Source organism: Cryptomeria japonica, chromosome 11, assembly GCF_030272615.1.
Source record: "Cryptomeria japonica chromosome 11, Sugi_1.0, whole genome shotgun sequence".
NCBI lineage: Eukaryota > Viridiplantae > Streptophyta > Pinopsida > Cupressales > Cupressaceae > Cryptomeria > Cryptomeria japonica.
The window spans coordinates 715,202,388-715,215,158 of record NC_081415.1 but is presented as its reverse complement, the minus strand read 5'-3'; positions in this window follow the sequence as shown (position 1 = coordinate 715,215,158).

Below are 12,771 nucleotides of genomic sequence, written 5' to 3'. Positions count from 1 at the left end.
TCAAAATCATACAATCTTCTCAAGAGGTTGAGCTGATTGTTTCCATAATTGATACCGAGGCTCTCAAAAAAGTGGAATAGGTGGGCGTCAAGGGCCGAGTAGTAGATGAATGGATTGCCCGTTTGAAATCAGAGGGCTCTCATCTTCTGGATTTAACGATTAAGTTGTTGACAGAATTTGAGGTTGTTCAAAGTCAAATGCAAGGTGTCAAAACTTCTTAATCTCAAGAGGTAGAAGATATTGAAAAGAGCATAACTCTTTGGGGTAAAATGGAAGATTTCAAAATTGATGTCCTTGTAGAAAATAAGGTAATTTCGATAAGAGAGAAGTACATCCAAAATCTGTCATTATTATCTCATAAGAAGGAAATAATAAGTTCAATGATTATGGAGCTGGATCGGGCAAAGAAAGAAGGTGATGATGAGATTGACCATATTTCAGCAATGATAGCTAAGATTCCTTGTTATTTGTATGATGATAATAAAAAATTTGTGACCAGTGACACCATCATACAAGAATTTCTTTCCCTAATAGATCATTGTACAAAACAAGATTTCACATTGAATGCATTTGATAAACTGTTTGAGATACAGGTTGGTTTTGAAGTTCTTGCCTCAATGATGGAAGATGGAAGATGGAAGAAAGAAGTATGTGAAAGCTAGAGATACAATTTCTAGAGTTCACGCCATCACTAGTTCTACCACAATGCCGGACAAAGCCGAGATGGAAGCTATTTTGGATCGGTTTGAAGAATTCAAGAAAATCAATGAGAAGGAGAAAGATGAATAAAGTGTCCCCCATTGACACTATCTTTTCATGTAGTTGCATTCCTAGTTACTGCAAATTTTCTTGCAGTTGTATTTTCATTTTATGCAGTAGTTATAGTCAAGTAGGACCATGTAGTTGAATTAGTCAACTGTGCCCACATTTTTCTCAACTTATTTTCCTATATAAGGAGGACCTCATTTGTAAATATTTATCTTTGATTATGCTTAGCAAAACTCTGCCAAATTTTTGTCTCAACTAAGACTTTGTGTTTTTTTTTATGTAAAAGTTGATTCAAGGAAATAAAGATAGCAATCCCCTAGTTTCCAAACTTTGTGTTGGGCCGAAGATTGTGATTATGATTGAAATCATTCTTATGTTTAGTTCTAATAATAATTTCTTATGCACTTGAATCTTTTTGGTGAAATTATGAATGTTAATGAAAGAGCTTTCTAATTGTGTAAATAGACTTTGTGCTATCTACATATTTGGGAAATTTTCTGACAATTAAGTGATTACGTAGGAAGCTTTGTATTGTTGCCAATTACTTGTAGTTTTAGGAATCATTGATCACATCTTGGAGAGTTTGAGCTACAAGTTGAGATTCAAGTTAAAATAGTGGTGATTAAAGTAGTTGCACTCACATAAGACTTTGAGCTTACATGATTGTCTAGATATTAAGAATCTTTGTCAAGAAGTTCTTTTAGTTGTTAAAGTTTATTAATTTGTAAGAAATATCATCAAGTGAAGGGAAAATACATTAATTCTGAAAAAAAAGAATTACATGCCCTAATCTTACACCCAAATTTTGTTTTCATAAGTTGTTGAAATACCCAAGATTCCAATAGGGAACCTCCCCTTGTTGAGAGGAAAGACTTTGTCTTATCATAGTTGTGTGTGAAATACATATTTTTTCATTGGTACGCTGGTGACAAAATATTCCCCCAACAATAATCATGCAATCTTAGCCCTTCCTAAGCCAAGTCAATCTTGACCCTCCAATCCACTACTTTTCCTATCAAAGGAGCCTCATTCCTCAAGCAAAGAAGGAAGCATTTTTTTAGCATTGTTACTATAGTTGAATATCACTCACACTTAATCTTTCTCATAATAACACTAGTTTGAGAATTTGCATATCATAAGCATTTCATTTTCAACCATTTCAATCCTTCATTTGGCATGAGGGCCATACTCAAGCATAACTTTGGATTTTGGAGAGGAGAAGAACAAGGGAGAGATATCAAGCAATATGGGAGCATCTTAGGGAGTCTTTTATCTCTTTTGTTGTGTTTCTGCTTCATTTTGTATTCTTCAATCTCTTTCGATATGCATTTTGGAGGTTTTAGTTCATTTATTTTAGTTTTTGGTTGGAAACTAACTTATTAATGCTTGAGCTTTGTTTGTGACTATGTTCCCTTTTCCATGCATCATTTTGGTGAACCCGACGTGAATCCAACACTAATGAGTTAATTTTTTAACTAATCCTTTTGAAACTTGTAAATTTTCACACATAGGTTGCACTTTAATGCTTTCGTCACATGGATTAGTACCTTTTTTGTTCGTAATAGCACTTTTGCACTGTGTTCTAGCGCTTTTGTACCTATCTTTTTTGCTTGTAACTATCTTTCTACTTAAGTCTAGTGCTTTTTTAGAATATGTTGGCGCTTTAGTTCTAATTTAGCGCTTTTGCTGATTATTTTAACACTTCTATGTTATTCTAGCGCTTTTTCTCTTTGTTCTGGTGTTTTTTGTTTCTGTTACCAGTCTAATGCTTTTGTAATAGGTAGAGAGCTAAAAATTGTAACCTCAAAGAAATTTTTAGGCTTTTGAGTCCATCATTTGGATTAACACTTTGAAATTTTTGCAATTGCTACCATTTTGTGCAGAATCTCAAGGAGTTTGATTAGTTATTTTACTCCTTTTTGTTACAAATTCTCTTTTTTTACAAAAAGGCTTAAAAAGAACTTATTTTTTATTTTTCCAAGGCCTAAAAAGAACTTCATTTTCTTTTGGTGTTTAAAAAGAATCTCATTTTTTCCCTTTTTTTGTTACAAAGGGGTCTAAAAAGAACAACAAACAAATTTTTCCTTTCTTGCAAGGTTAAAAGGAACCTCATATTTCATTTTGGTGCAAGTTAAGAACTCAACATTTCCTTTTGGTGCCGAAAAAGAATCTCATTTTCACTTTGCAAATGGTTAAGAAGAACTACAAACAAACCTTTCCTTTTTGCAAAGTAGGTCACATTTCCTTTGGTGCAATCTAAAAAGAACAAGACAAATTTTACTTTTTGCTACAAAGGGATAAAAATAACACATCACATTTCATTTTGCAAGGTAAAATGGGAAAACCACATTGTCATTTGCTACACGACTTTATTTTCTTGACTAGGTTTACTTTCCAAGTTTCTCAAAAGGTTCAAATATTGCAATGATGGGATAAAAAGAACAATTGTCTATCGTGCTTCGAAAGTGATAGGTATACGCTCTCTCCTTAATTGGGTGATCAAAAAGTTGGACTCAGTCTTTGTTTTCCTTTATTGAAATTAGGATAACTCCTTTAGCAGGTCTGCCCTCCCAAGAAGCACATAAGTTTGGTGAGAGGGGAACTGCCTAAGTGGGGAACAACTAATGCCAAGTAATCCAACCCACTATAATCAAATGTGGATGTGATGAAAATCATGTCCAATGGATTTTATCAGTGATTAACCTTCTCCCAATAACCTTGAGATACGTAAAACATTTGTTTTAAAGGTTGGTAAGCCTCTCGAGGGAGTTTATCATTGATGACCGAACATAACCCTTTCTACAAACCTTAAACATAGAAGCCCAACTAAGTCATTTATCCAAACATTTATAATATAATAGTGCAAGGATGGGGAAGAATATGCCTCTAAGACACTAACCATACATCTCCCAAAAAAATGATCCAATTGAGGAGCAATTCTCTTTGATTCAATTTATGGAAAAAGGCAAAAAAATATGCTCACCTTAGGGTGTGACCGGGCTGTTTGAGCTAAAGGAGTACCAAGATGTGGGATATTCTATTATGAATGACCTTTTGACCTTAGGGGAGTCTATCTGATTTATCTTACGATTGTTTAAAAGACCTATGAAAAATGAAAGAGGATTTGAAAAGATCCAATAGGATTTGAAAAGATCCTAAACATACACATCGATTTCAAATCAAAGTTATCAAAGAAAGGAAGTTTTCATATGTGCTTGTGTGCTTGACGCGTCTTCTTGTCAAAGAACCAAACATTTGAAACAAGTTAGACCCCAACAACAATATAAACAAATAAGACAAAAATTCTTGAAAAATCCCTCAATGCTTCGTGTTTGGAAATTTCTCAAATATGTTAGGAAATCAATTTATCAAAAAACCAAGAAGAAGCAAAGTGAAAAGAAAATCCAAAAGAGAAGAAGCTTCTTATACAAGAAACATAAACTTTTGTTAAATTATTGTACCTTCCTCCATTCGTATCACAATTATGATCATGGTTTCACCTATGATTTTGAACTAGAACCCCTTACATCACAATATTTATTTCAAAGGACAGCTTTATCGTATCATCATAATCACGATCAATGTATTCCTCCATCATAAATTCCACAACTCGCAATCCCCTATTAGACATCATATTGAATCTTCTCAAATCATTTTTTAATATTCTTCCACATTTCCTTAAATCATTTCTCAAATCATTTCAAAACATCATAATAATTTCCTATTCCTACATTTTCTTAAGTCATTCACTTCAAATATTTCCAAAATCAAAACAACATAACCATTTCTTCCATCTTTCAAAATCCAAAATCAAACATCATAATCCTCCTACATTTTCTTAAGTCATTCATTTCAAATCATTTGCAAAAAAATCAAACTTCATGATCATTTCTTATTCCCACTTTTTCTTAAGTTATTCACATCATATTTTTCCAAAATCAAAACATCATAATTATTTCTTCCATCTTTCAAAATTCAAAAATCAAACATCGTAATCCTCCTACATTTTCTTAAGTCATTCACTTCAAATCTTTCCAAAATCAAAACATCATAATCATTTCTTCCATATTTCTTAATCCAAAATCAAAATATCATAAGCCTATTCTAAATTCATTTCTTCCATCCTTCTCACTTCAAAATCATTTCCAAAATCAATCATAAAATTCATATCCCCTTAGAAGAAATTCCAAGGTTTACATGCATTCCAATGTTCACAATCCAAACATCAAAAATCCATTCAACTCTGAACACAAAGAGGTTTTGTCCTTAGTTCTTTTGGATATTTCTAATAAAACCAATAGAAATACTCTCTAGTGTGTCTCTAAATCTAGTATCAATCATCCTAAGGGGCATTACTAAGTATCTATATAGGTTAAAACTAGTTCATGAGTGCATCCTCTATTGGCATATGCACACTCCATTGAGACATTGTAGTTGATTGAAGGTTTTGTCATTGATGACAACCTTACAATCCTATTGCACTGGCAAGACATTACATCGGCAAGATAGTTCACTGGCATCAACGATCAAACTCTACACCGACACTCAGGACACTAGCACCGACACGAAGAAAGGAAGTATATCGGCACATCGACCGACATGATTTTGGTATATTATTGTAAAAACTTTGTAAGCCGACTTGGCATGTTGTAAAATGACTCTTATATATAAAAGAGATCATTGTAGACATTTTGTAAGGAAGTCAAGAAAGTGATGTAAGCGAAATATTAAGGCAGATCTATTATGTGAAATATAGGTTAAAAGGTTTATGTAAGAAGCAGAGCAGCAACCGGTACTGGATCAGGCATTATAGATGCTATTGTAAAGTAGTACAAGATATTGGATTTGTATAATCCATATTGTAAGTCAGTGAGACTTCCCATTGAGTAGTGAGCTCTAGGCAGTTGACCTTCCTGCATGTGCAGGCCCCTCTTGTAAGTAATATTCTCTTATTGGCAAGTAAGTGGATATTGTGGGTCACAAATCCCACCGAGGTTTTTCCCACTCCGGGTTTCCTTATTAAATCCTTGTGTCATGGTGTGCTTTTATGTGGATATTTTTAATTCTATTTATTTCATTATTTCTTGCATACCGGTACATTGTTATAATATGCTATGGATGTTTTAAGATAAGAAATTCTATATACCGGTTAGATACTGATTCACCCCCCCTCTCAGTATCTGCTGGAATCCTAAAAATTGGTATTAGAGCTTGGTCCTCTATTTTCAGAATCCTAATAGCTTGAGGAAGATCTTGACACCGGTAAAGATGGAAAATCTGATGAAGCAACTTGAAGGCTCTCTCTCAGACTATGATACAGAAAAATTGAAAAATATCAAACTAGAAGATGATTTAAAGGTAGCTCAGGATATCATTCAGGCACTTCAAGATAATCTTATTGTTGCAAGAAATAAGAGAAGAGAACTTTGTGAAAAGATGCAAAATGAGAATGATGAAAAGGAATCACTTAATGATCAGATAAGCAAGCTAAAACAAGAGAACATGACAACAAAGAATGAGATGCAGGATATGACTATGAGATTTTGTAAAGAAATTGAGGATAGGAAGAAGAATGAAGAAGAATTGACCAAAAGACTAAGTGACGCGGCAAATGAGAACACAAGACTTAGCTATGAAAATGATTTATTGAAGACTGATCTGATGCACACTCAGAATGACTCCAATGAACTGATGAGGCAGGAAGAAGTCTTAGAAAGAGAACTAGAAACTACAAATCAACATAAAGAAAAATTCAAGAAAAGCTCAGAGGAACTTGGCACCTTGCTGAAGAATCAAAAACCTAAAGGTGACACTTCTGGAATTGGCTTTGAAGTTGGTGAAAACTCCGGTACTGCAAATACTCAGGATCACAACAAACCGGTAAGACAACCTAATGCTTATAAATTCAATGGAAAATGCTGTAACTGTAATAAGTATGGTCATAGAGAAAATGAATGTAGATCGAGAAATTATCAAAATATCAACACACCCACCGGTCAATGTTCTAAATGCATCAAAGTTGGTCACAACTCTGAAAATTGCAGAATGAATGTGAGATGTTATGTTTGTGGAAGATTTGGACATTTATCTAATCAATACAGAACACAAACTGGCATAGGTTATGGGAAAGCTATTCAGAAGAATAATGTAACTTGTTATGCATGTAACAAGATTGGGCATATTGCAAAATTCTATAGAAGTAAAGGATCACCAGTAGACAACAAAAGTTATAGCTTGAAAGGTAAAGAAAAAGTTGAAGAGGTTAAGCAAGAATTCTCAAAACAATGGATTAGAAATGCTGATCTAAATATTGGGAATACTCCTCCACCAGTAGAACCAGTCAATGCTTCACCGGTAGGACAGAACAATGCTCCACCGGTAGGAAGTTCTTCATCTAATTGAAGAAAGTTTCCTTGAGGGTTTGGCAATCTAATGACACATGTGCTATTATTCCCTCGGTTAGAGATGAGAAGTTGGAAATTAGTTATTACCGACAGACAATGTTAAGTAACTACTTAACCGACATACATTTAATGTGGTAGATGGCAAAAAGATACTATAAATTTGAGGTTTTGGCTCCATTTAATTTCACCAAGATTTCAAACCTATGAAGAGTGCGAAGATTCTGAGCTAAGGCATTTCGAGCAAGAGGCAAGAACACTTCAAGCAATCATCCATCATAAAGGAGGTAAAAGGTATTTTATCATGGCATCCACCTCTGCACTTGAATATATAGCAAACCCTACTATTGTCAAAGTTATAAAAAGACCTAGGCCCGTATTTCAATTAGTTCCCGAAGTAGCAAAGAAAGATGATACCTTAGGTGCTTTTTCTCAAATTCCTAAGGGAGTTGTTTATGCTGAAGACCCCAGAATTTACATTCACTGCAACATTGAGTAACTAGGAGATGAAGAGATTAAAACCATGTTTAAAATTGTCATATGTGATGAATCCGGAAATGTAAAAGATGAACATAAGATCATTGAAACCCTAGGATTTACAAAGATCCTTAGCATTCCTAAATTCTCCAAGGATGTGATTAGGATAGTCTTAAGCAAGGTACATGGTGAATTTTTCTGGTTAGATGCAATTCACAAAATCACCAAGGAAGCTGTGAAAGCTGTCACAGGGTTACCAACCACTGATAAAAGGCCAGATAAGACTAAAAAGGTCTCCAATGACCTAGTTATAAACCTAATTGGTGCCACATCAGACATAAGGTCCTTAAGAGTAAATGATGTAACATATATTAATGTGAGATTTATCAGCCTGATATTAGGATATAAAGCTACTCATGCAAATAGAATCAATTCAGTTTCAAGTCTATGCATTAAGAGTGCTTATGATATGGTCACGAATAATGCAAAGATTGATGTATGTGAGTGGTTGAAGGACGAATTAATTGACAACTTAGGCAAGTTAAGAAGGACACAAAATGAACTTTTAAATTTGGAAATCTGCTAGTATGTCTGATGCTACATATAACCAAACAGGTTCCCGGTATAGGCTACAAAGAACTTGGATATGATATACCGGTAGGTAAACAACTAACAGAACTATTCAATAACATAGGAGAAAATAAGGAAAACAATATCCATGATTTCTTTCAAGCACTTAAAGCCAAAATGAAGAAAAGAATCAGATTATCACAAAAGATTGTTGATAAATATAAGGATGAAATATGCTTTGTAATCAAGAAGGATGAGATCTGGATGGAAGTAGTCATCCCTAGGATAGTTTGGGTAACAGAGATGGGCTATGAAACAAATGATCATATAATTGAAACTTATGCTAAAGCACTTTGGGAAGCCCCTAAAGAACCTAAGGAAGAAGTATTTGGTAGTGCACAAACTATTGAAAGCCAAATACAATCTAAGAAAAAATTGAAAAAGGTTGAGGCAGTTGTAAGAAAAGGTTCTAGGCAAGCAAAGGAAATCAAGGATAAAATAATGGAACAAACCGGTATAACAGAGGATGAGTTAGCAGCTCCACAACCTGAAACTCACCTATCACTGGTAGGCACATCTTCAGAGAATGACATGCCTACAACTTTCAAGAGAGTTGTAAGGAAAAGAGATCCCTCACTGGCAACCACATCCTCACCTAGGAGGAAAAGACAAAAACAACAAGCAGTGAGATCTCTGGTAAGAAAGGCTACACCAAAGAAGAAGAAACTGACACCCAAGAAGAAGAAGAGGACAAATAAGGACTTGGCCCCTCTTGACATACTGTTGAATGAAATTACAGAGGAAGGGAAATTGAAGAATATAGAGAAACTATATGACACTCTGATAGCTGATGAAAAAGAACAAGTAGAAAACAGTGTTATATTGCATATGGATATGTATAAGAAATTTTTGATGGAAGTAGTAGATGAAGTACCGGATGAACTATTTAAGAGACTGGAAGCAAGGAGACAAGCAATAGTAGAACTTGACAAGAAAATAAAGATAGAAATGCTACTTGCTATATACCCGGTGAATTCACCCAAAGAAATTGATGACTTAATTGTTGAAGCCAACCGGTCAGTATTTTCTATTGAACACCGACACATTGCTTTAATGGTTGGAAGAGTTAATGAGGTGACTGAGGAGACAAAAAATGCATGGGACATTTTCCTAGTGAAAACAGAAAAACAAGAAGAATACATGAGCCACAAACCTATAAAGGTGTATCAGAAAGAAAGGGACAAGGGTAAAGGTAAAGTTGATGGACAACCCAGTATCAAGGTTAAAGACAACTTACCCCCACCTCCTTTGATTACTGCACCGGTAACAACAACAGCTACAGAAGATCAACTGGCAGTTGAAAGTATGGATGTAGAGGATGTCAATCGTAATCCTGAAGTCTTAAATATAGTGGATGTTGATACTCAAAAGATCAACATTATGGTAGATAAAGATACAACTGATAAGATTGACATGGCTAGTAAGCCTCTGGTAGCTGAGCAAACTGATAACACACAGGAGAAACTGACAGATGACAAAGAGAAATAGGTAGAAACTCAAACTCAGACTGAGACTATGGAACAAACAGAGAAATAAATAGAGCAAAAGGCTCTGGAACAGGAACAACAATAGAAATAGGAATAGGTTCATAAGGAAACAGTGCCACTGGAAACTGGAGAAATAGAAAAACCATTGCTTAAGGAAATGCAAACACAAACAGACCTACCAGAGATCAATACAAGCTTGGTTACTTCCACTGGCAGTACTCAGAATGTAGGTTCCACATCAGGCTACAAATCAACTAATGTGACTGAAGTACTATTGGATTCAATTAAAAAGATAACAGATTGCAGCTCACAAGCTTATAATGCAATAGATGACACAATACCAATTTTGAAGGTAATTGCTCCTGACTGTAATATAGACAATAAAGATTCTTTAGGACAACTTGATACCTTGTGTAAATATATCACAGAGAACATTGAGAAAATAAAGGAAGAGACATTGAAGGACAAATTGGAAATTGAAAAGCAAAAATTCTTTGATGAGCAGATAAAGAAGTGTACCAGAGATTTTGACACACTTCTACCGGAACTGTGTAATTTATTGAAAGAGTACAAAACTCTGTACAAAGACACCTGTAAGACAAACTTTTTGACTATAGATATAGATAAGAAGATGAGCAAGGCACATGATGAAATCAATAAACTTGCAGATAATTTTGTTAACTCGCTTGATACATTATCAGTTTTTGAACAGAAGATAACAACTTTTGAGGAAGAATTACTTAAATTAGAAAGAGAAAAAGAGAGAACAGTGAATAAGGCAAAGCATCTAAGATTAAAACTGAGTCCAAGATTGGACTACCTAGCATCATTACGGAAGGAAATATCTGAGGCACTGATACAGGGACAGAAAACACTGGCAGAGCATTTGCAACATCTCACCGATACAGTTAAAAGAACATAGACAACAATAAGAGATAGTAAAAAGTTTATGGAGAGTATAAACTTGATTTTGGCGGATCTATTTCAAATTGTAACTACTCAGTTACAAGGTTGAAACTACAAACTCTACTGACATCTTGACAACCTTTTTCATTGATGCTAAAGGGGGAGTAGTGGTAGGGGGAGTAGTGGTATGAGAAAATTCAAATATCATAGGAATCATATGCTTAGGGGGAGCACACATTTTTGGTAACATTTTTTGGACTTCACATTTTTGGATACACCTTTTGAAATTTCTCATGAGTGTTGCCATCAATGCCAAAGGGGGAGATTGTTGGCATATGCACACTCCAATGAGACATTGTAGGTGATTGAAGGTTTTGTCATTTATGGCAACCTTACAATCCTATGGCACCGGCAAGACATTACACCGACAAGATAGTTCACTGGCATCAATGATCAAACTCTACACGAACACTCAGGACACCGACACCAACACAAAGAAAGGAAGTATACCGGCATAGAGGCCGATAGGATTTTGGTATATTATTGTAAAAACTTTGTAAGCCGACTTGGCATGTTGTAAAATGACTCTTATATATAAAAGAGATCATTGTAGACATTTTGTAAGGAAGTCAAGAAAGTGATGTAAGCGAAATATTAAGGCAGACCTATTATGCAAAATATAGGTTAAAAGGTTTATGTAAGAAGAAGAGCAACAACTGGTACTGGATTAGGCATTATAGATGCTATTATAAAGTAGTACAAGATATTGGATTTGTATAATCCACATTGTAAGTCAGTGAGACTTCCCATTGAGTAGTGAGCTCTAGGCAGTTGGCCTTCCTGCATGTGCAGGCCCCTCTTGTAAGTAATATTCTCTTATTGGCAAGTAAGTGGATATTGTAGGTCACAAATCCCACCGAGATTTTTCCCACACCGGGTTTCCTTGTTAAATCCTTGTGTCATGGTGTGCTTTTATGTGGATGTTTTTAATTCTATTTATTTCATTATTTCTTGCATACCGGTACACTGTTATAATATGTTCTGCATGTTTTAAGATAAGAAATTCTATATACTAGTTATATACTGATTCACCCCACCCCCCCCCTCTTAGGATCTGTGGGAATCCTAACATCCTCTCATAGCTAGGTAGCTTGTGCTTGTAACAACACAAACCTTGGTACACCTCATAATTATTAAAAAGCAAGCAAGAAATCTCAAAGAGGCCTTTGTTAACATCCAAACTTCTAGTAAAAGAGATCACTCATCCATATAAAATTCATCACCATCATGAAATATTGGAATCATAAGAAGGGGATCAACCTCCCACTTTTCACTCACCTCACTTCCACAAATACAAATTTCAAACATGACCAGGACTAGGTCTCAAAGTCAGAGACAACCAAAAAATGAAATATGGGAAGATGAAGAGGACATCAACCCCTTTGGATCTCCTACACAAGAAGAAATAGAAGAAGCAACTAGTAATCTCAGATTCACCAGGCTCTTCGATGAGATTCTTAAGGGGAATACTAACGCTCATTTCCTAAGACTTTCTCAAGAGGGTGCAAAACTCCCTAAAGATTTTGATGTATCACAACTTAGAGACACACTAGAACAAGCACAATATAGTCACCAACAAGAATCAGATTGAGGCGATAGGAGGGCAATGAATACCCATAATTATGACGACAACAATTATCAACACAAGAACCTCCTACGTCCTCCCACAAAATAGATATGTTGAGACAACAAATACAAGACCTTGCACACCAATTAAACTTAGGGAGGACACAAACAAGATATGCTCTTGAAGATATCTATCCCTATCAATTCGATAGGAACATGGTCATGCCTCCTTTTCCACACAATTTTGAAACACAAAAATTTTACAAGTACAAAGGGAAAGGAGATCCAACGAAACATTTGAGAGAATTTTACTCTGCATGCTTAGAGGTGGCATATGATGAAACATATTTAATGAGCCTTTTTCCCTTAAAGTTTAGGCTGATCGGCCATACAGTGGTTTTCACACTTGCTTGGTAGAATTAGGACATTTGAGGACCTAGTACAAAATATTGTTACACATCATGCACACAACATAG